The sequence below is a fragment of the Lepisosteus oculatus genome, chromosome 27, assembly GCF_040954835.1.
Source record: "Lepisosteus oculatus isolate fLepOcu1 chromosome 27, fLepOcu1.hap2, whole genome shotgun sequence".
NCBI classification, from domain to species: Eukaryota; Metazoa; Chordata; class Actinopteri; order Semionotiformes; family Lepisosteidae; genus Lepisosteus; species Lepisosteus oculatus.
This window is the reverse complement of record NC_090722.1, coordinates 9,576,387-9,601,712: the sequence shown is the minus strand read 5'-3', so window position 1 is coordinate 9,601,712 and position 25,326 is coordinate 9,576,387. Positions and strand designations below refer to the sequence as shown.

The 25,326-nt window shown below is 49.3% G+C and overlaps 1 protein-coding gene across 4 annotated transcripts in view; it reads right to left on the bottom strand.

Moving 5' to 3' along the window:
- Nucleotides 1-21,978, bottom strand: part of kcnj21 (potassium inwardly rectifying channel subfamily J member 21) — a 38,710-nt gene extending 16,732 nt beyond the window's left edge. Inside the window, exons 1-2 of one of the 4 annotated variants that reach the window (XM_069185438.1) lie at nucleotides 5,457-8,881; nucleotides 3,696-4,513 (exon numbers count right to left, since the gene is read on the bottom strand). The gene's annotated coding sequence lies outside the window, so the exon portion shown is untranslated. Of the gene's footprint in view, nucleotides 1-3,695; nucleotides 4,514-5,456; nucleotides 8,882-21,101 lie in introns of those variants that run through there. The other 3 variants (XM_015336568.2, XM_015336570.2, XM_006641629.3) reach the window with 3 other exon arrangements.
- Nucleotides 21,979-25,326: the final 3,348 nt, after the last annotated feature.

Genomic DNA, 25,326 nt, shown 5'->3' with positions numbered 1-25,326 from the left:
TATCGTGTTTAGGGCATAATAAAAGCACCCTTGTTTTATTTCACAAATAAGTATAGTTACTCCACTCACTGCAATATTCGGAAAGCTGCTTCTCTAAAAGCAGCCTGAACTGCTGTATTTGAGGGGATTTGGGAACTGTTTCATGCAAATAGGAGTGGACTACACAGTTACTTATACTCTTTTTCAACAGGCTGCACATCTGAGGGTTAGGGAGGGTCACAAGTCAGCCATAGTTTACCTGCTAAGGAGAGAGTCAATTTGTTTGAAACAGTGGGGGAAGGGGGGTAATATAGTGGCCTTTTCGATTTTATCATCTTTAAATACAGATTATGAGGGTCGTTAATGGGGTATAAGGAAATTACTGTTTATTTTTTTTCTCAGTTTTAAAGCTCCCCTCTGTGAAGAATGAAGTTTTAAAGAGCATCTCATAAAACTACAGAAGGGAATGGAGTCACACTCTGCTACACTGTAGCTTGTAAATGAGGCAGGTAGACTCTGCCGGCTCTCAGTGTCTCCTGGAAGAGCGTGCATCCCTGGTGTGTAATTACCACCAGCAGCCGAAGGGTTTCCAGTAGAGCGCTGCTCAGGGAACAGGCACAGAGCACAAGGCCAGCAGCCAGTGTGGAAAGTCTCGGAGCCCTCTCGTGATGGGTGTAGACATGATGCTGAAGCATGTAATGTTCGGCTGTTCAAGTCTCATTGAAAACATCATCCCAACAGAAGCACATGCTGTGATTAGCATCGTGGTCTTAATGCAGAGGGGTTAACACAGGGGCAGGGAATGGATTTTTTTTTAGCCAGGGAATGGATGTTTTAGGTTTTAGCACAAGGGCTAATATACCTGCTCTTGTAAAAAAGAAAAATGAATGGTTTCCTGGGATCCTTATTGCCTGAGATATGAAAGATACTTCAGCTGTAAGTGTATCCTTAGCAAAGCAGTACCTTTTTCAGAACAGTGCAGACTGAATCTTAGATATGATGATGCAGTCAGGGATCAAATCAATACAGAACCGTGCGAGTAGGTTTGAGACAGGAATTGAGAGCTGGCATTTTTATTCTAAAAGCAACCCTCATAATAATAATAATAATAATAATAATAATAATACATCTGTGTATGGCGACTTTGCATTTCAGCTGTGTAAAGAGAATCCTCTCTGACTCTTGTCAGACAACGGTATGTCTTGAGTTTTATCCCTTCCAGAGACTATACTTCCTACTGTGTCTCCTATATTTTGCAACACTGGCACCGACAGCAGACATCGTGAATTAACAGGGCCAAGAAATACCTTGGTCTTGCTTTTCTGTGTCTACTGCGGTATGTGGGATCCTTGGAAACTAATGACGCTGTCTACACTTGTTGAATCGGCCACTCGTGCGTGCGTTCGTGAGATATACAGAAACATATGGAGGTTAACTCTACAATGAACCTCATAACATCAGGCAGACAATCGATGTAAAACATTAATGACTTCTAAAGCGCTAGCGCTACCGTTTTCGCTCACAGGCACGGTTAAGGCGGTGTTGTGTAACAGGGCTCCTGTTGACAGGTAGGAGTTAAAAAAAAAATCTCTCTCATAATGCAGCGAGCCTGGAGAGCTCATCTCGCCCCGGCTCTGAAGCCGCATCTGTGCTGTTATTTACTCTGAGAGTGCGGTTTCTCCGCTCCCCGCCCGGCCGCCTCTGCTCAGCGTGATCCGGCGGTCAAGTGGCCGAGATAATGGAACGCGCGTGCCCTGCTTTGCTCACTCCATTACGCGCCTGTCGCTTGCTAAGCTTTAGCATCAAAAATACACCTTTTTTTAAGAATGTTTTATTAAATTTTTATCCTATTATAACGTTGGTGTATTGCAAGGGGGGAAACACACACAAACGCAGTGAGAGCATACAAACTCCACACAGACATCACCCCAGGTCTGGCCTTGAACCTGGAGTCCCACCAATGTAAAACAGTTTAATTATATTCATTGTGTTTTAGCGTGACAGTGTGGTACCTTATTATTTTGCACGTACTAACAAAGCCATACATCCTATTCATACACACACGAAGTGTAAACTGTCCAGAAAATGAATATATTTATATAAAATCAAGAGAAAAAAAAAGGTTTCACAATCGGTGTTGAATAGCATTGGACGACGTGTGGTTCTCTTCATACAAAACCGGTCATGCGAGAGTTCAGCCAGAGGATCGTGTCTCTGATACGAGAGAGAAAGGACTCTCCTCAGTATCTCGGAGTCCGGAGACTGTCAGGTCAGACACAGAACTACAATTAAGCCGCCGCAGTTTAATGCCTTGCGGAGGCAGCTGAGACTATTTTCTCGAGAAAGACCGCAACAAAGATAAAACTGTAAAATTCAGCACTTTCACAAGATCGGTGTCATAGAGAACCCCTCTCGAGTCCTCCGGCCGGGGAAGACAAGTAAAATCACGTCGTCTTACGGAATGAACGTACAGGGAATTCGCGGAGGTCTACACATCAATTATTCTCGGCTTCAAAGGTTAGATTTGTTTCTGCCGTGTCCAGGGATTTGGGCACGCAGGGTAGGGGGTTAGAGAGGAGACACATTCAGCTACAAACCGGAGGTGTTCATTAGAGATACCAGCAGGCAAGATGAGAAACCACTGGGCTTTGATCAGGGAAAAAGACTGGTTACCAAGGAGAAACGGCAGTCTAGCCCCATTTGATAGTTAGTAGCTAAGATCTCTTTCAGCTGTTTCTGCAAAGAAACCAGGGTACCGGCATCACAGATGCGGCGGTGCAGCTTGTTCCAGACTCCCACACCCCTTTGGGTAAATGTAGCGCCCCCCGTTCCCCGTTCTCGGTTTTTAAACACACTTCCGGGTAGTCTGCCCATGGAAACTGCGTGTGTGTGTTGTCGGATATCAACGTAACCAGCTCCTCAGCCCCCCAGGTGGATTAAAACGGTCCTGGGTTCTGAAACACGAATAAGTCCACGACTACCTAAAGAAAGTGTACGTGTGGGATTGTCGTGATAAAAAAATAAACACCCCCACTGTACAGTAAAGCCCATTTCAAGTGCAGGCTCTATTCATTTTATAACCAGTTCTTCCAATCCTGGGTCTCGGGGAAGCTGGGTACAAGCAGAGCAATAGGCACAACGCAGGGGCTGCGGACAGACGCAAACACACATGCACACCGGGTACCAACTTCTTCAATAAGCCAACCGGGGTCCCTCTGGACGCTGGGAGGAGACCAGGGCACGTGTGAGGAAAGCCACACCACCGCGGGGAGAACATGCAAACTCCGCACAGAGACAGCACCCCAGGCCCAGAACCGAACGCAGGATCCCAGCGCCGCTTAACCCCTGCACCGCCGTGCCGCCCCGCGCTGAACACCTGTCGCACCTCCGTAAACAGAGATGCGCTGTGATTAACAACAACAACTGCATATTCAGTTTTGGATCCTTCAGTTCAACGATTGCAAAACCAACCCACCGTTCGAAAAACCTGAATTGTATCGCCTACCGCTATGCCAAGGGAGTCTTAATCGTCCTAAGAAGGCAGCGCTCTTTTCAAGCACGTTTCAAACTAGAGGCGCCGCCACACCTCAGAGACTTCAGCACCTCGGACAGCGCCAGCCAGGGAGCCGACTTCGCCACTCGGGACTGTCTTCGAAAACCCGCCTCATTCCGGACAGTACAGTAGAGTTAAGAGAAAATGGAACAGGCCGACTCACAGTTATTTATCGGTTACTCTGAAGGACACGTCTGATTTGGGAATGCCGACAGGACACGAGGAAGAGGAGGAGAGGAGTGGGGAGACGAGGGCTGCGGACGTCTCGCGGCTTCCAGCATGTTCTCCGGAGTAAAACCGTCGCTCACAGCGATCGATTACCGACAAAGCGCTACACCTCCACAGCAGCAAAACTCACCCCGACGTCTCCCTCGGGCACGTACAGTATGGGCTCAGAGACAGGCGCACCCGTTTGGAGGTCGGGTGTAATTCTGGAACGGCTGCGAGACTGTCACTTTCTCGCAGTGCGAACGCCCATAGTTTCCACACATGCATTTTCCAGGCTTTTTCTCACTCTGGGAATTCCGGAAAACACGATGTGTGGCTCCGATACTACCCGAGACCTTCAATTATCAACCCCCACAATAGATACAGTACATCTCTTCATCTTTACTCCTACTGAAAGGTGTAAGGACGCGATGACGTGCTAATTGCGCACTAATTCACATATTCAGACTTCTAAGACATTATCCACAGACCTCCCCTTAGATAATTCACCTTCCTGGCTCGTCCTGTATTCTGCATACATTCCTATAGAATGACAACTCGAAGAATGACACCTTAGCTCCAGAAAAGAAGCCCTTTATCGGTCTCTGTCGACTGTGTAGTGTTTGTATCCTACAGACCAAAGGTCAGTGTGGTCAGCGGCTGGGCGAGAGCACCTGTCCTTCCCGCTGTTTCTTGGTGTTTCTGACACCCTTCTTGGCGTTGGATTCGTGCGTACTGGGTGCCGCCTGGCGAAGGGGGAGAAGGAGACTGCGACTGGGAGACAAGAGAGAAAAGCAGTCATCCTGCTCGCCATCTACGTCATCTACCTTTCAAAACTGGGTAGAAACCGGACAGGGGCGTAGGCAGAGAATGACCCCCCCCCCAGGTGAAACGAATGAACACAAGAATGATCGCGCGTTCGTCGTCTGCGTCAGTAAGTTTTCACGCGCTCTTAAAGTCGGCCCGCACTGGGAAATCGAAATCGAAATCGAAGTCGAAATCGAAATCGCAAGCTGAAGCCCTGCCGACGAGCCGCGCGGCACAGCCGGCCAGACGAGCGAAGCGCGAGCCGGAGAGCCCTGTTCGGTTTCGCCGTCTGGGGTTCCTCGCGCTGCCAATAACGCCCCCCCCCCCCCCCCCGCCGGTCGTGCCCCCTGACGGCTACGGGTACGAATCCGAAGCTGTGGCGACTTGTGTCCTGCAGCGGAGCGAATTCTTTCAGCACACGCGTCGCGTCCTCGCTCGACCCTACAGCCGACACAACGCGTTCCCCCCGGGCCGATGTGACACGGATATGTGTGTTTGCTGTACGCAACGCCATCTGTTTCCTGCCGGTTAATATTTAACCGTCGGTTCTGGTACGTATTGGCGAAGTTTCCTTCTCGTGAACGGTCAGGAGATTCAGCCACTTCTGTGCGACCCGATCTCAAGAGAAAGCGGCTCATCTCGACCGCGCGAAGTGTCTTTTACTAGTGTTAGCAAAATGTAGGTTACCTACACTGGTACTGGTAACACTGGTACTGGTCTTGGTACGAGTGCACCAGCTTTTGCTTGGGCACCTGTTTGGAGAGCTTCTGTGTCCAACAGAGCCCTCGCAGACTCCCGGTGACTGCGTGGACCAGCCGATTGGGCCGGCAGATACTTTCAGATCAGTCCGCCAGTCCTGCCAATCTCCCGAAGATCGCGAAGGGATGATTACGAACTGCGACGTGCTTACCTACTCTGGGCGACCTTGCGATACCCTCCCGCAGGGACAGATCTGACGCGTGAGGCGTCTCGCAAACCCCTGTCTCGTCGTCTTCTCCCGGAGAGGCGGGTTAAAAGCGTGGGGCTCTGACCCGGAGGGATTTGTCATTGAAGAAACGATTCCACGCGGGCGGCGTGAGTTTAAAGCGCGTTGGCGCTCGTCAGGCAAAGAAAAAAACATCGTCTCCCAACGACAACACGGCTTGCATCCCTGAAGTTGTGTCCTGAGAAACTAATTTCACTACGACTTCTGCGCGCAAAACTACGAGTAAGGTTCTTTTCTTTTCTTTTTTCTCTAATAGCCAAATGGAAGAAAAAAGGTATCTGGTAACTTCGAGGCGTTTGAACAAGCAAAGCCCCGGGTAGTTTCGCTGCTTGAAGAGGTTTCTCTATCGCTGAGGGAAAAGCTCCCCGGTCCTCGCCTCCTCGCCGGGGTGCCGGCGGAGCCCCGGCCGGCCGGCGGGTCTCCGGCTCCCGGCTGCAGCCTCGGTCAAGCCCCGGTCAAGCCGCGGTCAAATTCCGAGGTGACGCCGCCTCCCTCCAGCAAACCCCCCGGCTCCTCTCGTCTGCTGTCGGAGCCACAAGGAGCCCGGAGAAACCCAGTAGCAAAGAGTACAATCTAAGTGTTGTCTTGGGCGTGAGGGCGAGAGGAGAGCGGGGCGGCGGCGGCGGTCAGCGGTCGCTGCGCTGCGCTGAAGTACTTCGCCTCTCGTCTCTGTCCGCCGCTCTGCTCCGGCGCACAGCGCTCGCAAGAGAGAGAGAGAAAGGGAGAGAAAGAGAAAGAGAGAGAGCAGCGGGTCCCAGCAACGACGCGCGATTCTGTCAGCCCCGTAGCTGAAACGAAGCAGTCTCTATCGCCTCTCAGCGTCACCTCGTCGTCGCTGTGTTTGTGTCCCCGGGGGTCGTCTCTCGCCTCCGTCTCTATTCGGTGTGCCGCGTCGGCTGTACATTACTGTACTTGCTCGCAGGCGGCTCGTTTCCCGAGCGCGCCGGCAGCCTTCGGGCTGTCTGGCGCTCCTCGGACTCCCTCCTGTGCCCCCAAGCAGTAACTCCCTAAACCCCCCTCCGGTGCCGCCACGGCTGAAGCCTATAGAGTACCGTGCCTCTGGGAGCTCTCTGTGAACGACCTGCAGCGCACCTCTGCGGTACCTCCGCGAACAAGCGGTGTGTCGCCGGGGCTACAAGGTCATGACCAGATTCTCCCTAGCAACCCCGGCCACAAACTGCCCTTTCCAGTTTCTGTCACACACGTCCCATCCCACATTCGTTCCTACACGGCCAGGGCGCAGAGTCCTAAACTTTATGCGTTTGACTAGACTTTCGCACGGATAACGTTAAATTAGCGCATCAGGAGAGGTGAAGGGCTGGAGAGCGTAGAGGAGACGTCGTTAACGATAATGGATTGTTTGTTTGAAAAGGTAATTGGTGATTGATGTCAATCCGGCCCGTTGTGGAGAATGAACTGGGGGTGAAAGGCGCTATATGAATCCAATGCCTTATTATTAGATAGGAATTCTAATGTCACCATTCATCCTATTGTCAGCATGGGACCAACGCTTCTACAATCTCAAACGTTCTGCACTCTTGAGCTAAAGACAAATTAATCCCCCCTCTGGAGCGTCTTCCTACGGGCTTGTGGGATTCTGGGCACGCCTCCCAGCGGTGTTAAACGGCGTCACGCTTATCCATTGCAAGTGGACAGAACTGGGACTCCGCCGGGCTCAATTACTGACGCTCGCTGCATCAATCCTATCTAATCCGCCGGCCATTTTTCTTCTCTCCACAGTTGCGGTTAGGATCAAGGTTGGATTTAAATAAAACCCATTTATTACTGCAAATTGCAGCTCCGTTGTCGGATGCGTTGAATTTAGATGTAGGCCGGGGCCGTGTGGTCGGTGTGTGTGTGTGTGTGTGTGTGTGTGTGTGTGTGTGTGTGTGTGTGTGTGAGGTGGATAGGAAATAACGGGGCGGCGAGGGGGACAACGGCCGCCACAAAGTCATTTAAACGAATGAGCTACATACGGTAGATGAAAACACCTTTTGTGTTATCATGCGGTTAAAAGCCTGGGCGAGAGAAAGTGCTGAGGACCTTGATAACAATACAATAGATGATAATTCACCGCCTCAGCACACAAGCCGAGAGATATATATATATAAAAACACGTTAGCGTCGCTCGCCTCTGCCTGCGTCGTCCTGCCGGGGCCTGGTGGTGCTCAAGGTCTTCCTGTCTGCCTCTTGTCATGAGAATGAGAATAATCGGCACAGTATAAAGACATAAAAAGGGGCTTCCGTTTGGGTTCAGTTATCGGCCTTCAGGGCCGTCAGGAGGCGAGCACGCGAGCTCCCCCCCACCTCTCCCTCTTCGATCAAAAGATCTATCGAGCAAACGCGTCTCCGATCAAGGGTATCGAAAAGTGTTTTTTTGACAGCTGTTAACAGCGACGCCTCGTGTCGTACCCGCGCATTACTGGAAATTGCCCCTGGAGAAGCTCGGTTGCCCTCTGAATGGATTCTTAACCACTGAAAAATCATTGAATCCTTTTTTTTACAAATTTGCTGACGGGTTTTTAGCCGGCCAGCCGGGTACTGGAAGTTAATTTCCTAGTATTTTTAACTTTCAGCACAAACGGCACAATACCATGACATTAATGTGTTCAGGAAATTCGTATCTGGCTGCTCAGCGATGCACAGACTGGTCCTGGAAAGCTTTTTGGAGCGGTTGAGTAGCAGAGGAAAACAATAAGTACAATTTGGCTCCAGCGAGTTGTATCTCGAAGCGCTTTACAACGTGTCTTGCTTCTTCTGGGCCCGGCTTGGTAAACAGCCGGTTCTATGGAAAACACGAAGCTGACACAAACTAGTACAGCGAGAGATACACGGTGTCGCCCTGGCGCGTCGACAAATCATAATCATACAACACGGCTGTGCAACTCAAGACTGAGGGCTGCGCCGGTTTCTCCTCAAAACGACTAAAACCAGGCACTGGTTTCACTGGAGCAGTTAGCCGATTGCTTCAGCTCTCCCTGTACCCTCAATGACTGTACTCCAACACCTCTACATACACGACAACTGAATGGAAGCCGAAATTGTACTTAAAACTGTATTCGTTACTTTTGCACTGTTTTTGTCCTGTTGTATTCTCTCTCTGTTTGCGTATTTGCACAGTTTTGATGATCTGTTACGTTATTACACTGTTGTTGTTAGTATGTTACTGTCTATTGTCTTATCTTCTGTTCTGTTTATATACTGCACCTGAGTGACTAATGAGAAACACTTTTCACTATACTATGCACCTGTGTAAGTATAATGGAGCAAGTAATAGGTTTATTCCATGCTGAAAAGAAAGAAGAAAGTAAACACAACGTTTCGGCCGTGGGGCCTTCTTCAGGTGTGAGTATAACGACAAATAAAGTTGAATTGAATTAAGGCGCTGCTGGTGTAAAGAGACACCCGCACCCTGCTGGACTGTGGCTCTTCCGGGTTCGAACAGGGAAACCCTCTTCCGCCAAGACGCGTCTGTCAACACGGGAATCGCTCCGAGTTACACGGGAAAGGCGTTTGATGTCGTGTACCACAGCACGTCGCGACAGAAGGGAGCCTAAAAGTGTGGCGTTTTCCCTCTTTTAACTGCCAGGTCCTCGCCGCACACAGGAGGGCCATCTTCGGCCAGACTGCCGTCTCGGACAACCCGCCACCTGCGCTGGACGTCCCGGCCCCCTCCACCCGCAGCCGTCTTCGTCAGACTCTATCGATTATCGGGCGCCGGCCTTGTTCAGACTACCGTTTCTAATTAAACTCGCGGGGGCTCCACCACCTCCATAATTCATGAGAGACGCGTGGCGCGGCATACCGGGCGCATTAAGCTCAAACAGAAAAATCATTAGCGTGTCAAATCTGCGCGCCGCTTTCCGATGATGAATATTTCATAGTTGAGTTATTCGCACAAGGGGGGGAGCTCGCCAAAAGACCCTGACTGCTGGAGAGGAAAATGAACTAGACCTTTCATAAGATCGCAAATAAGATTACTAACGACCGGAGCGGGGAACATATGACTGTTTAAAACACAATTATGCCGAAGGTCGGTTTCAGGTGCGCCCCCCCTGAGCTTCTGCTTGTGTCCTCTCTGGTCCCGTTTTTCATGCTCGATTCTGAGGGCGGGCCTAGGCTTTGGGGATTTATAAAAGGCAAGCCTGTGCATTTCTGAATCCTCACTGGACACTTTAATAAACCATCCAATTCATTAACGCGCGTCACGGTGGACAGGCGGATATCCCTGCTGCCTGACAGTGCCTGTGTCCGAGATGGGTGTCCAATCTAGGAGCTCCTTCTGTGTGGAGCCTGCAAGTTCCTCGTCCCCCCCTCCCTGCACTTCATAGACGTTGTGTGCAGTTTTACTGGTGTCTCTAATTGTCCTTCATTGGACTGGCTTTCCCTTCAGAGCGGAGGCCAGTTCAGACTCTGAGGCTCCCTGAATCTCTGTACTGTCCTGAGCGCCTACTGAAAATGGACCACCTCATATAGATATATACAGCAGGCCTTCATAGCGAACTGTGAATTTCAATTCCCAAGGCATAGTATGGGTAAAGAAACCCTCCATCTGTGTTTTCCGTCACGTTACATTGATTTTTACTCTTGTGAATGTCCTTGCACTCTATACAATGGGCATATTTTGCACAATGGGCGATGAAGGCGGCGTGAAACTGGAGAATTATTCAGAACCTAGCAGGCGAATCGACGAATGACGTCATAACACCGCCCAGCCATTGGCTGCTCTTATCAATGGCCGCTTACCTCACGCCGTCCTGTGAGTGCTTAAAGAGGAACAAGATTAATGCCCGTAATTTCACACGGGAAACAAATAATACCTTATTACATTTCTCCCGTTGGAGTTGTCCGCGTTTATAATCACGGGGGCCCACACGGGAGGCGGCTACGCATTTCTGGCGTGTCTGTGAGGTTTCCAAATGATCTCCCTCCCTGGCGCTGTCATTAATATTTGATGTCCCACCTGAAGCGAAATGCAATCGGGGATATGGGCAGCATATGGAAGCTAGCATACCGGCCGCGGATTTAATAAATTGTTGATGATATTTCTTACATGAGACACCCATCCGCCGAGAGCGGCAAACCTCACCCCCCCAGGGCGACGAGAGCGAGGTCTAGCGTCACACTTTTCACAACGCGCATGAAAAGTAGTGGAAACAAGACGTGTGTCCTTTTGCGTGCCGTACGCCGAACAGACTGTCGCTTAGAGTCCTCCAATGGCGCAGAAAGCGGACCGCAAAGGTATTCTGGGATGGTCGTTGTTGCGGTGGTCTGACTCTTGAAATTTCGAGGCCGCGGTGTTGACGTATTTATGTTTGCCTCCGTTTTGGTAAAAAAAAAAACAGGGTCTGAAAAACGTGGACTGTGCCACGGATTATGCGACCCCTGCGGTTGATTGAAAGGTCGGAAGGTCCAGGCAGTGAGTTTGTGGTGCGGTAATTCTGATCGATCCTGGGCGATCCGTGCAATGTCAGAACTGGGACCTGTCTGGGATCCCACTGTCTCGGGTCACGGTTGGGACGGGCCGTCTGGACCCAGGAAGAGGGAACATAAAAAGATGAGTGTGTTACGGAACCGGGACAGAAGTCCGCGTTTTGAAGCGAATAAAGCGATGTAACACCCTCAGGGGCCCTGTTAGACTACAGGCTGCGGAATATACAGTCTTGAACCTTGATTGGGAAAAAAACAAATAACTGCACCTGTCTATGAGCAAACAAATTAGCCCCCTCCTCCGTGGAAGAGCCTGGTGGTATTCTGAGCGCGCTGTGTGGAGGAGATGTTAAAGGCGCAGACAGACTGGAAGTCGGAGCTGTTGTCCACCTGGCCGGGGTTCAGTCACCCCTCGACCCCCCTCCCCACAGTCCACTGCTCTCCGCGAATCCCACGGGCGCGCGTGTGTGTGTGTGTGTGTGTGTGATGATGTGCGGCGTCGGTTCCAATACTCGCCTGTTCCACAATTCCCGAGAAAAAAAAAGAGCCACAGGCTCCCTGTGGATCATAATGATCATAATTGCCAATAAAGCACCATCTCCAACGGCGTCGCTCGGCTATCATGCATGAATGCAAACAGTCCCGCCATTGTTCGGTCTGCGCTCTGTTCTGGCAGGAAACGGCGCACATCATCAGAGTGATAGCCGGGACGGAGGTCTGGAAATGTTACTGTACCACAGCGCTGCGCCCTTGCCTGCTTTTGTTTTTGGAAAAATCTCCCAATCGCCCGAACGAGGTGGGATTTCACAAGCCCGGAATTCCTGAGTCCCGGAATTCCCGAGAGGGCAGGAGAGGGAATGCGGAAGAGGCCACTCAGATTGACGCAGGCAGTGACTTTCAGGAATTTGAATACCTGAGCTGTTTTTTTTTTCTTTTCTTCCCTCCATGTAATGTCTAGCTGCTTCACCCAGCTCAGGGACACGGGGAGGGCGTGTCCCAGCGGGCAGGAGACGCCCTGGACGGGGCACCAGTCCGCTAGGGGGCGCAAACGGACACGGAGGCTCCCTCTCGCACCAGGAGCCGACGAACCGCGTGTCCTTGCTTGCTCTGGCAGCACAAACATTGGGAACGGTACCAACATGTCTTTGGGGCTGTGGGAGGAAACTGGAGCAGCTCTGTTCTCATTTCAAGAAAAGAAAATGGGGGGATGGTCTCTTTGCGCCTTGAATGAGCAGGTGGCCCCCCAACAAGCACGCCGGAAAGCTCCTGTCTGTCTTTCACGTCTGATGAAATTTCGAACAGCAGGGGTGCTTGGTTTACATGGGATCAAAGAGCAGAATAACAGGAGCTGCAATTTGGGAGCTTAATTCTTCCTGGCCCAATGAAGTTTCTGTGTTATGCACTGTGATTTTATTTATTTATTCTTTTGGTTTTGTTTTCTTTTCTTGTGTCTCAATCTCCTTGATGCAAGAGGCAGCCCATTAGGATGATTATCACATCTTTCATCTGATGCTTCCTGGCCCCCTGGGAGACCCCTCTTCCCAGCCAGGAAAATACCATTTCCTTTCAAAGTGTGGTGTGTGTGTGCATGAAAGAGAGAGAGGGTGTGTGTGTGTGTGAGTGTGTGAGTCTACATGTTTCTGTACCTTTCTTCGTTAGATTGAGTGTCTACATGTTTGTGTACCTGGGTGTGAGAGTGTCTCTATGCTTGTGTGCCTGTGTGAGAGAGACTGTGTATGACAATAGGTTTTTCAAATGCACAAGGTCGTTTCAATGTTACTTCCGTTAAATAGAATTTCCATACTCAGATTAACCCTTTTCCTGCTCATCTAAGACAGCTCTGTTATTGGCATGTTGAAGTGCTGCTATGATCCGCTTCCCATAGGTGGACTTTAACAGGAATCGTGAGAAGTTGTATTATTGCAATCCATTCTTTTCTGGCACTGGACACGTCTTCAAAGCATCCTCTCCATGCTGTGCTGTTTAATCGGAGGTCCATCGAGGCCAAATGTGCGTCTTCCAATTGGAATCTGGGGACAATTACCAGCCGAGGGCTGTCAAAGGGTGTCTGTTGTCGGTACTGCATTTCGGCTCCTTTAAAGATCGCATTTGGCGCTGGTGCGTACGACACAGATATTGAAAGCTTAAGAACTGCCTTCGGACAGCTTATTTTCCATAGACCTGGAAAACTAGGGTACTCTTACTCTGAAAGTCTTCAAAGCAAGACCATCCGCACAAAATTTGCGGTAACGATCGGAACCCGCAGGCTATACCTGAAGCACGTCTCAGGGACGGGAGGCACCCAGAGGGACAATCTGATTTATGGACGGGGCGTCACTGGAGAACCAGCCGAAACCCCACTAAAAATGTCAGTCCCCCAATCGGACCCGAGGAGCAAAAGAGCTCAGAGCCAGCAATGTGAACCGCCGCCCGTGGGTTTTAATCCGCACGTTAAGGCGTTAAACACAGCGTGACAACCGCATATCAGCGCTGGTGGGCTAAGAGAGGTAGCGTACAAGCTTCAAAGGTTAATGAATGGAGCACTAAACCCTCTGTGATATTTACTGTCTGCCCAGCATGTCGCCAAGGAATTGTGAGCAAATTCCACCGAAAGGGCACAGGAACAGGCTCTGTGCCTGCACTCCGACAGGACGAGGCCGCTGATGTAATATAGTCTCTTTTATTCTGCAGATGCCCACGGCCACTCGTGGAGCCGTGCGGTGCTCGTACGGAAGCAGCCATCACGCTGACAGTGCAGCGCCCTCAGACTGCAAACGTTAAAACGTCTTTTTCGCTTTGCGGTCAGGTAATAATAATAATAATAATAATAATAATAATAATAATAATAATAATAATAAAAAACTTTATTTTATATAGCACCTTTCATGTGACTCAGGTCATGTGCATTCGTGATCACGGAATTAATATGAATGATAAGTACATTTAAATAAAATAGACGCCTCTTTGGCGTGGTGAGCGTTCTGGCTGCCGTCGCATTATCCAGGTGGATGCTGCACATTGGTAGTGGTGGTGGAGGGGATCCCCATTACCTGTACAGCGCTTTGAGTGGAGTGTCCAGAAAAGCGCTATATAAGTGCAAGCAATTATTATTATTATTACATTTGATTATAACAAATTAGAACGTCAATTATGGGGACGTTATGACGTTCTCTTTAAGACAATTTCAGTGTAAAAGTCAGTATGCGGCAGTATAACCTCTCTTTCCGAGGCACTAATGTCATGAAACCTGCGACCCATTGAGCTCAGCTCGCCCTTCATGCAGCCATTGAAAATGCTCCAGGAGTTCCTGTCCGCTCTTGGAGGTGTTCTGACTTCAGGTTGTTTCTCCAGCTTGTAAAATGCTGCTCTGTTAAAGGTTTACTGGAAATATGGAGATGGACTTGGCCAACCTAACATTCGGCCCTCTGTGGGTGACGCTGCCTGTGTGTCTTGTGCTACTGTAATGGTTCCGGTCGACACGTTACCCCCCAAAAAAGTATGGAAGCATTTCTTCCACATAGAGGTTGGAGTAGGGAGTGGTGTCAGCAGGCGTAGGCTGCAAAGGAACAGGTCCAGGTTCAATTCCACGCTGAAAGGAAAAGAAAGGAGACGCACCCTTTGACTGTGGAGCAGACAGAACGTTTCCCCATGACCTGTGAAGCGCTTTGAGTGGAGTGTCCAGAAAAGAGTTATATAAGTGTAAGTTATTCATCATTATTAGTTGATCTTTGTAGTTATGAATAAATTCTGACTTTCCAGCAATTGCTGCTAATTAGAGGTTTACATTTTGCAAAACTGCCTTCGTAATACCACTATCTCCATCTGCTTTGACCTGTGGATTTTGAAGTGTTCATTCTTGCACGCTGGAGAGTTGAAGATTTCAGTCGCTTTAGGCTCTTCATTAACAGTGGTGATAAACATCTTCACTCGACGATCTTCGTTATGTTTCAGATGGTGGATTTTGATATGCTAATATCTGCGCCGTGGCTCTCTGAGTTTTCCCATTTCTTTCCATGTTTAAAACCGCTCTTCTTTCACAGAAAGCTCTGTGCCGTTTGTTTTGCTTTTGTTTTCGACTACAAACGGCGAAGTCAAAGGAAGACAGACTGACAGGATGTTCGAGGCTCTTTGATGAGCCTAATTATCCAACAACAAACACCTGACCAACAAGAGACACCTGTCAGCCACTTGTCCCATTCTCCAGAATGACACCGTCCCACACGATTGCTTTCTTTCATTGACCAGGGAGGTCAAACTAAAACGACTTAATGAAAAATACAATAATTAAGCGCTGTTAGCAGATGTGTTACTTTGCACGAGAAATGATTTTTCTGACATGAGTTCATGGCGAAAGTCTTCACCGTTCCAGCACTCAAGATAGACGCTGATGTTCTACGTCTCCAGCTTTTTTTAAATGACCAGGGGTTGCTAGACACCTCTTTTGGAGGTGTTTGACGCTTGGCGCGTTGTGTTAATCGTTTCACCGCGATCTCATGAAATCCAAACACACTTCGCTCTTACGTCCGTGTCTGTGCCGTTTCCTGTCCCTCGCGTCAGGATATAAATCCCCTCTCCGGCTTTGACAAAACGGAGCTTTACACTTTGTGCTGGAGTTTCGCTACGATTCGCCCCACGACGGCTTTAAGAATGTTTTTTAGAAGGATGGAAGTAGGCCCGGTCCCTACTAGACAGGAAGAATTCAATCTCTAAATCTATTTTGAAAGGGAAAACTTGCTCTCGGTCCATAGAAATCGACTATCGCAGTAGATTACGGTTGTTCACCACAGTTTCAGGGCGATCGCTTGAGGTTAAGGACTGTTATCTGTGTGTGTGTGTTGTCAAGGTAACGTCACCGAAAAACGCTTGTTCTGCACGCCAGCTGTAGAACAGCTGTCTGAGGGGTGTCTGTCTGTACCCCTCCACTGAAACACCTCTGTCATGCCGAAGATGACAACGTGAAAGGTCTGCGCTCCGGTCCCCTCTTCCTCAGTTCTGGAATAACGAGTTACTGCTGCAGATCAAGTTCCGTTTCGGTAAAACATTGGTTTTCTCAGCACCGACCCATCGATCAAACCCAACGCAAGTTCAGACGCGACGGGATAAACAAATGCACGATGAAATCGGTTTAGTTCGCCGCCGGCAGCCGATGACGAGGAGGGCAAAACATGAAGGAAATCAGTTGAGCTATAATTGCAATTATTTCGGACGCCGCCGAGTCGAAAGCTGTGATTAAGCTCAGTCACATTAGCCTTGTCGCAGCAAATGGACTCTTTACATATTGCTCAGGGGAAAAAAGGAAAGAAAGACCAAAACAAAAACCCGTTATGTGCAGCGGACAAATGACTAAATCTATCAAACAACCGAGGCTTGAAAACAGAAACTCTCTCTCTCGATCTCTATTAATCTGAGACGTCCTCGGATATATTTATTGTATTTTTTTCCTGTTTGAGCTAACCAGACAGCAGCATGTTTTCATTTCGACATTGTTGCACATAGCGTTTCCTGATCGTCTCCTCTCGCAGCCCAGGGTGTAAGCTATTATTTCTAGATTATATATCATGATGCAATTTTTCTTCTCCAATTTATTACAGTCAATGCGGCGGACAGAACATATTTTTTCTGGAGTAACGAGGCAGATAACCAACTCGATAACAGCAACGCTCTTTGTCTTTGCCGACCCCATAGCTTTTATGGTCTTAATTATTATTTGTGTGTGTGATGTCAGATCGATGAGACATCATTTGCAACAAACTAAAGATTTTTTTTTTTAATGCAGCAACAGTTGGTAAAAAAAACAACCCACAAACCCTGCAAGATGTCCCAAAGCCCAGTGAAACAACGGTCAAATCAGAGTAAAGTTGAGTAAGAGTGAAATTAAGAGCCCGAGAGTGTTCTTATGGTTAAACTGCTTTGTCTGGTCTCGATCCTACAGTAAAATCTTGAAGGTTTAGAAATGATTTTAGAAGCTTTCTTGGTTGCCGATCACTTGAAAAGGGTTTTGGGAAAAAAAAGGTCCATCTTTAGGACTCCCTCCCCCAAAATGTGTCATTTAACAGAGGTGTGATGTGTCTTAAATAGCACAGCAGTGAGGTATGAGGGTTCTGCCTCTCACAGCTCGTAGGACAGTCGTTCTGGCCTGGGGAACGTTCTGTATGGAGTTTGCATGCCCCCTACGAACTTTCCACCAGCCCAACATGTTGGCTGGGTTAACTGGGTTGTGTTGTACAAGTGTGTGTCCCGTAATGGATAGAAGTACCGTCCTGAGTATGTCATGCCTTGCACCTGCTGTCATAGTTTGCAGGCTCTTCCTGTGTCTGTGTGGGAGAAACTGCCTGGACGTGCTCGTTTTTGTTTATATACAGTCTTTAAACATAGCGTCTCAAAGCACTTAGGAAAAAAGTCAACAAGGAGAAGAGGCAACACAATGAGCTCAATTAAAAACAATTTAGTATGCAGATGAAGATGCAAGGAACATACGCAGAACCCCATCAAGTAAAAGCCCTTCTGAAGAAGGAGGTCTGGATTTGAAAGCACTCAGGGAAGGCGGCTCTCTGACATCCTTGCGCACAGAATGCCAGAGCTCTGAGGGCGTCACAAGAGAAATAGAATTAATTAATGTGCATTTTTGAGAGTCAGGTATTTTGTTTCGAAGGCAGTGGTTTGTTATAACCAGCCGAGTCCTCCAGCCCTCTTAGGGCCAGGGGTGTGATTTTCCATGGGCCACAGGCCGCTGGGCTGTGCGTTTCTGGATTTCACAGTGCAGCTGGAGTCGGTTGCCAAGAAGGGCCCTCAAGAAGACAGAGCCCCGCTCCTTCCACATGACAATACTCCTGTAACTGCTGCTCAAAGCCAGATAAATGCACGTTTGTCATTCTCCTGTTTGTTTTGGCAGGCTGAGACTCTCTCAGCCCCTCTCGCCGCATGAATTATTCAGTGCTGTCGCCCTCCGTCAGCTACTCCAGCTCTCCGGCTGTCCCCCTGTGCTGCGCTAACGCCATGTATCACGCTGGCATCTTGAAATTAAAAGCCTCTTTCAAGCAATCAGCGAGCGCCACGCACACCGAACAAGAGGGCACCCGGTGACACACAACAAGACAGCGCCTTGTAGCTTTCGGCTTCGCTGAATCCAGACGACGCTCTGTCTCGCTGCGTCCTCGGGATCTGCGGGCTTGTGGTTAGAACTGAGGCCCGCGAAAGATCCGCACTCACCGGCCACAATATTAGGAACCTCTGGCCAAATGGCGAAAATCGTGTCTCTCGGAGGCAGGGGGTTTGTGCTTGGCTTGAGCATCATGAGTTTTAAGATCATTTAAGGACGTTTTGGGGTTACCTTCCCCCCCCCAGATCTCAATCCTATTAAAAAACAAACTGTTCAATGCCACACATCGTTACTCTTCATCACAGCCTCAGATGATCCAGTACCATTGGAATGGGGATGGGGGTGGACTGGACATACTTCCAGACCAGCAATAAGCTGCATGAGAACTGTACCACAAGAATGGCATCACCAGCAGCTGACAGGTCCAAGCCTAGACCACGACACCATGACCTCTCACACTGGCAGCTGGCCTCGCAGTCCTGGGCAGCTCCTATCCATCTTGGAACACTTGAGTCCTCTGCAGCCATACTGGAGATCAGGATAAGGTGTCTAACTAGCCCACATGGTCCTCATTAAGGTCGAATCGACATTGACCCTTACCGCCTCCCTCGTCCCCGTGCTTCTGACATGCGAGCGGTGTCACTAATTTCATCCTCATCATCATCACAACCGCCACACCACCAACATCACAACCACCGTCATCATCATTAAATCACCATCTCCATCATCATCATCAAAAGCCTCCAGGATCATCAGTCACTGACAGCTGGATATTTTTCTGCGGTTGGAGAAATGCGGAGCCCCTCTGAAGCTCCGACCCCAGCACCCCCGTTTTTCACAGCTTTCCCTGTCTGACCCCCTCCGGGCTGTACTGTGGTTTCACACTGTGTGCATCAGGTCTCCCCCTGTCTCCCTGCCTTGTCATGATTGCACTGTGTTTTTACCACATAGAACGACACTGGTGGATGATCCTCAGATCGATAACGCCACTGAACAACCAAACAGGCAAGTCTTTTTTTCCCAGAATAAAACACAAAAAGATGTTTTGAGCTCAAAGTGCAATAAAGAAGGAGACACACAGTTGCGAGTATATGGCTGGAATTACAAATAACACTGACTTGACTCCTTAAACAGCTCGGCAGTTCAAGTGAGCTGCCACTTTTTCTACAGAACACGTTTGCTTACACTTGTTCAATAGATTGCCTGTTGCTGCCCATCTGGAAGACAGAACTGGAGGCAGATCTGAGGAGGTCTGTTATAAGGACAGAGATATTTGGACAGGCCAGGGAGAGTCAGACAGCCTTTCTCAATGTGTGTGTGCGTGTGTGAGGCCACAGTTCAAGGCAAAAGTGTCGTGTGCAAAATCCGAGATCTCCGTTAAACGCATTAATATTTAACAGGCCCTTCGGCTGTTCTGCTGTTTTCCTTCTGTTCTGAGTCAAAAACCCAAGCTCATGCATTTTCGAGCCTGGCAGGGCATGCACCTTTTCACACACAAAACACACCGGTAACTGCTGCTCACCACCACTGACCTGCGCTACTCAATACTCACATTTCCAAATTTCTCCGGCACCTGTTGGCTGTGTTATAGATACGAGATGGGAAAGAAGCAGTCTATGAAACGTTTGTGAACCCACATAATTGTCTATCTAGTCCTTTCTGGAGAAATAATAGAAATGGCCAATAGAATATTAGGATATACAGTCTGTATTTTTCACAGCCCATGACATCAGAATCAATGCCTGATGGGGGGGGTTATTCATTCTATTAATACTTTTTCCTGTGTCTCCAGAGCATTACAAAATTTTAACATAACATCCTTCGATTTGACTATACTACACCTTTAACTGTACTGTACTAAAAAGCCCTGAAGTTAACAAAAGCCATTGGGTCTGGTCTGTGTTAAAATAGTGCAATTAATATGCAGATTAACATACATGTTGCATTCTGTTCTCTTTTTTACATTGGTGCAACCTTTAAGGAACATCCTAGGGATTTTTCTTTTTTGTTATCAAAGCAGATGATGCATACAGAATAAATTCCTGCTTATCTCCGCCCGGCACAAACAAACAAACCCCCCAAAAAATAATACTTCAGTTCCTCGCGCTACCGAGAAACCTCACCAAGCAGGAAACAGAATGTAAATGAGTTGATCATCGCTGATTCACAACCACGAATGAAGAGCACTAAACGTTGAGATGACAACAGGGATTGCATCTGTCAATATCAACCAACAGAGTTAAAAAGGCAAATGTCTGTGCAGCAGCAGGCTGTCAGGCATAGAAAAGTAATCTGGTGTTCCAACATCTACAGTACATCTTTAAAGTGTTGCAAGATGATTGATGAGCCTCAGTGTTCCTGAGGAGTTTCTTACTGATGCTCGTGCATTAGACTTCTTTTCCATAAGCAAAGCAAGAGCCGAGAACAGGGGCTGGTTTGCTACCTCCTTAAAGATCCTGAGACATCCTGCGTTCTGAACCAGAAACACTGCTTTGGATGAGACGGATCGCTCATACGGGACGTGTCATTCTCTAACAACACTACCCTGTGCCTGTCTCCAAGAATTGTCCTTGGTTATGCCATGTCCATGTTCCGACATCTGTCATATGAGGAAAACATGCGAGCAAGCATTTCATTGTGCTCAGCTGCATACGACAATAAACTTGAACTTGAATGACAGAAGGATATAGATGCTGCTAAAACAATCAGCATCTAGTTTCTCCCTCTGTTGAAAGGACGCTGCAGAGCAGTGGAAGATCAGGCATCACACCCTCAAGTACATTTGCTTTGATACCTTTGTAGGGATCGCAAAACTGCCCGGTCGGAGCCAGGAGCATTTATTGAAGTATTCTTAAGGAAATTGCAAAAGAAAAGGCTTTCAGACAAACTGTTGCCAAACCCAAGCACCACCCGCTCCGAGCTAACCCCATAATATAGCAAACACAGTTCTAGATGCGAACGTGTGGGTTCTAAACATTCACATCACATAAACATCATCTGCAAACCCATTACCATCTCATTTACAATACCAGCATACTTACAAGAGAGTCCCTTGGGATTCCAGCGGCCTCTGGCGGCAGTGGGCTGCTACTGCAATCGCTTCGCATACCGGCCCTCTCGCATCACCCGTCCGTGAGGAGCTGCTGCGTTGTGTGGTAACGCTGTTCTCAAATTAAAACTCGTTCTCCGCGCGTTGAGAGTAACGCATGCGAACGCGGGCATCCACGCACACACAATCCCCCCGAAGAAATTGAGAGAGAAACGTGGCGGAAACAAAACACTGCGCCTTTAAATGCAACCTAGCCCGGCCTGGACTGCGCGTGGAATTTGCCATCTACACGTAGAGACAGATGGCAGTCGCCATGAAGGGCCTGCTTAAACGGGTGGAAATCACTTCCTTCCTCTCCTTGACAGTCTCCTCGCACGCCGCGCTCCCTGCCTGCCCCTCGGAACGTGACGAGGAGAGTCATTATCCTGCGCGCCTGCCGCGGCAAGGGTCGTGTAAATGTCACGGTTAAATGTCACATTAGGAGACGAGAGAGCCCCCGCGGGGGCTGACAAGCGGCACGGGCTCGTCTGCTCGTGTTATTGCTGGTGCTGAACCACACTGGCAATCAAAGTCATGGATTAAGGGCCGCATCTTGAGAAATAAAAGGGGGGGGTAGCCCTCTCACTTCTCCGGCTGCGGAAAAGGGCTTTGGTGTCTCTCGCTGGAAGACCACTCGAGCCCAAGTGGGGGTCCTTCATCAGTCACGATGATCGCCCGGGGCCGGGAACATGTTTCTGAAGGAAGGTCGTGTTGTGCCCATGCCCTTCTTCAAAGACTTCTCCCGCTGTCCAAGACGGGTCGTTTCGCCGCGAAATCTCCTCTTCATCGCCCTGGCTGTGCCGACTCAGAACTGAAGCACAACCGTGTGGTGTCTCGCCCTGTGCGAGAAGAAGTACCACGTAAAACGACGTCGACGGTTATGACGAGGCAGTAAGTCATCTCGTAATTACGAGACTCTAAATTATGACGTAATTACGAGCGACCAACGCTCATCTGAGTGTATGGACCACATCGGTGTTACATTGTTCAACGCAGCACCAACCAGCTACAAAGAGCTCAGCTGGAACTGGGTTTAGTGGTCTTGCCGCTGCCCGGCTTTGCAGAAGGTGAACGGACCGACCTTCCGCTGGAGTTCATTCGATAATGAAATTCTACGATTCGGACCTCAAGTCACCATTACAACCATGAGAGCACTCCCCGTTCTCCTTTAACACGAAGGCGTGCGCCGTCAATCCAACCCACCGCTTTTCAACTCGAAAAGTCGTAGAATGGTACCGTGGGTATCGTGTCAGGCAGACGCGCTATCGCACAAGGTACGGGCTGATGTACTGACTCGTAATAACGAGACAGGAGAGAGTCGGAGGGGAAGATCGGGGCGGAGAGCTTAAATGAGAGTGAGGAAGTGGGAGGAGCAACGCTGGATGGAGATGAAGGTCACGAAGCTGGCCACGCGTGGCTCGCTCGATATTAAACTCGGACCAGGCTCAGCGGAGCGCCTCCGGGTTACCTCGGAGCTAGACCCCCCCGCGGCTCATGATGCCACTCGAGTACCCGAACTGACCAAGCCGGCTGTTCAATCAAATACACACACGAACACTAATTAAACAGTAAAGTCAAGTGCGATTTAAAAAACAACAACAACCCCGTGAGTACCCACTTTCTCTTTGAAGTGTAATTCCACAGTGGGTGGGAATATTGAACTGAAAACGTGAAAGAAGTAGGACGGAGTTTAGAGAAAGAGGAGGTTTGTTTCCAGCACAAACAGGGCATTTCTGTTTAGCAAATGCAGACAGTAGAGCTGTGCCAGACTGGCCTCTGGAATTCCCCATCCACACAGCTACAGGCACAAGATTCCAAACGTGTTGACCTTTGACCTCACACAGACTCCATTTGACTCATTAACTTGCTCCAGGATTTAGACCAGAGCTGTGCATTCCAGCTCCCATGAGACACCATTCCAGCTCAGCTCTTAACAAGCTAAATGCCCTCTTTGCTGGTCCAGTCTGACAGCTTCTCCCAGCACTGTGTTAGAGAGATTAGAGAAACCTGCAGACACACTGACCAGTCCTCCAGGACCGGGAAATTAAACCCAAAGAAACCTTTTGGCAGAATAAGCCCAGGCGGTCTACTCAAAGAAGAGGATACAAATAAAAAGGCAAAGACAAAAGTCCTTTTCTTCTTCATACTGGAACGCATGCAGATGCAGACCTGGCTAAGACTGCCGGACGAGGAGTCCATCGGAGTTGTTTTTCACAGCGGGAATCCTCGCGGTTCGTCACGGGTCTGCCCTTCAGACGGCGGAGGGTAACGGCCTCAAAAGAGTGACGATTCGAAAGGGGTCCGTATCTGACGGCTCCATCAACCAGTCACGAGACCGCGATTCCCCACGGCCCATCAGAACCCGTTCACCAGATCAGAAACAAGCACCTGTTCGTTTTCCGGTCCCTCGGCGATCTGATTAGCGCTTTCCTGCGACATCGATTTCAGATCCCGTCTTCTGGCGAAGGACACCTAGTTGTCTCTCTTTTCTGCCAGCTCCATGACTTACAGCAGTCGTCAGTCACATAGGGTCCTACTGCAATCTGGGCTACGTGCCGTATGCGGTTCAATTCAATGTATTTTTATATAGCGCCTTGCACAGCAAGGTTGCCCCAAGGCGCTTCACAAAGCGAGGGACCGTGCATGTTGTGACACGCGTGCGGCCCGGGTCTGGGGACCACAGCAGGCGAGATCTCCCAGTCCCCAGACCTGCGATCGTGCTGCGGACCGCCAGCGCCCAGAATTCACAGCCCTCGGGCCACATGTCACCACGTCAGACCTGCAGGAACGACGACGCCACTCCCAGCCGGGACGGAGACCGGGATGGGTCTGGGATGGGCTGGGATCGCTCAGGTCGGGCTCTCCTGGCTCTTGCCTTGTCCCAGGACGCCCCTATAGAGGAGCTGCACCCCCAGTACCCAGCTCAGCTCAAAGTGGAGCTGACTCCACTGATCCGGAGCTGATCCGGCTTTTTTTGGGGGGATCCCCTCTGTCCTGACAAGTCTCCCCTTGGGACTCTGAGCTGAGGCACAGAGATAAAACTGGCGATTGCAAACACAAAATAACACGAGACCCTGGGAGGACATGTTCCTGAGTCACTGCATCCACTAACTTTTGATGTTCTGTAGCTGGCAGATCCGAGTGGCCTCTTCTGCGTTTGGCTGCATTTGGATTTTGGCTTCCCGATGTGTTTTCCCAGCAACAGCGTCTCATCTGTTAGCTTTGGGAATCCTTATTATGCCCCGATTGGCTTCTGTTGAGCTGGAAAAGCACTCAGAGAAGCGAGCAGTCCAAAGCAGAAAATCCAGCACCGCAACTGAAGTCATCATTTATATCCCTGCCAGCAGCACATTCACCAATTCTGCACCCAGCACTGGCCATCGTAAACCTCTTGTTTATATAGAGTCTGGTTGTAGATAACGGTCGTTTCTGTTCTCCTCTCTGGAAGGCTCTGGCTATAAGTCTAATGTTCTCCCAGATCACCTGTTGAACTACCAAAGAGCAGCTGGACATATACAGGATGGAGTAAAAGAATCTAATAGCACCTGGGTGAGATCCAGCTCTCTTTGAACTTGTCCCTCGTACAGAATGCAAGAACAGAACGTTTGCAAAATTTGTGAAATGCGCATGTGGCCTATCCAGCGCCTTGGTTGTGTAGTTAGTTGCTGGCTGATCCAAAGAGCCAGCTGTTTCTTGAAAGAGGCCATGGTGTTGGCATCGCTCCATACTCCCACCACCCTTTGTGTAAAGGAGGGCCCATTTTCCCAGAAGCCAGTTGACCTACCAGCATGTCTTTGAACTGTGGGAGGAAACAGGAGCGCCAGGAGAAAACCCCCAAAAACAGGAGCCTCCTGCTCAGTGACCTTCGAACCCCTGCCAGCTGCCAGTATAGAGAAGAGCATGAAAAGATAAGGCAGACCTTCAAGCTTCTCCCGCGAACAGGAGATTATGCAATCGCTCAGGGTAAAAAGCAAATTAGAAGCCCCCACAGTCATACACAGTGGCTCAAAGTGCACTGCCACCTACAGTAGAGGGCAGAAAGAATATTAAGCATCAAGCACTGACTTCATTGTGCTAAGGGTTCGATTACTTACCAGAGTCTTGAGCAGTCTGAGTTCCTGTTGTCAGAGGCCGTTAGATTCTCTGGACACAAAAGGGTTTTGGAAGGGCTTAACTGT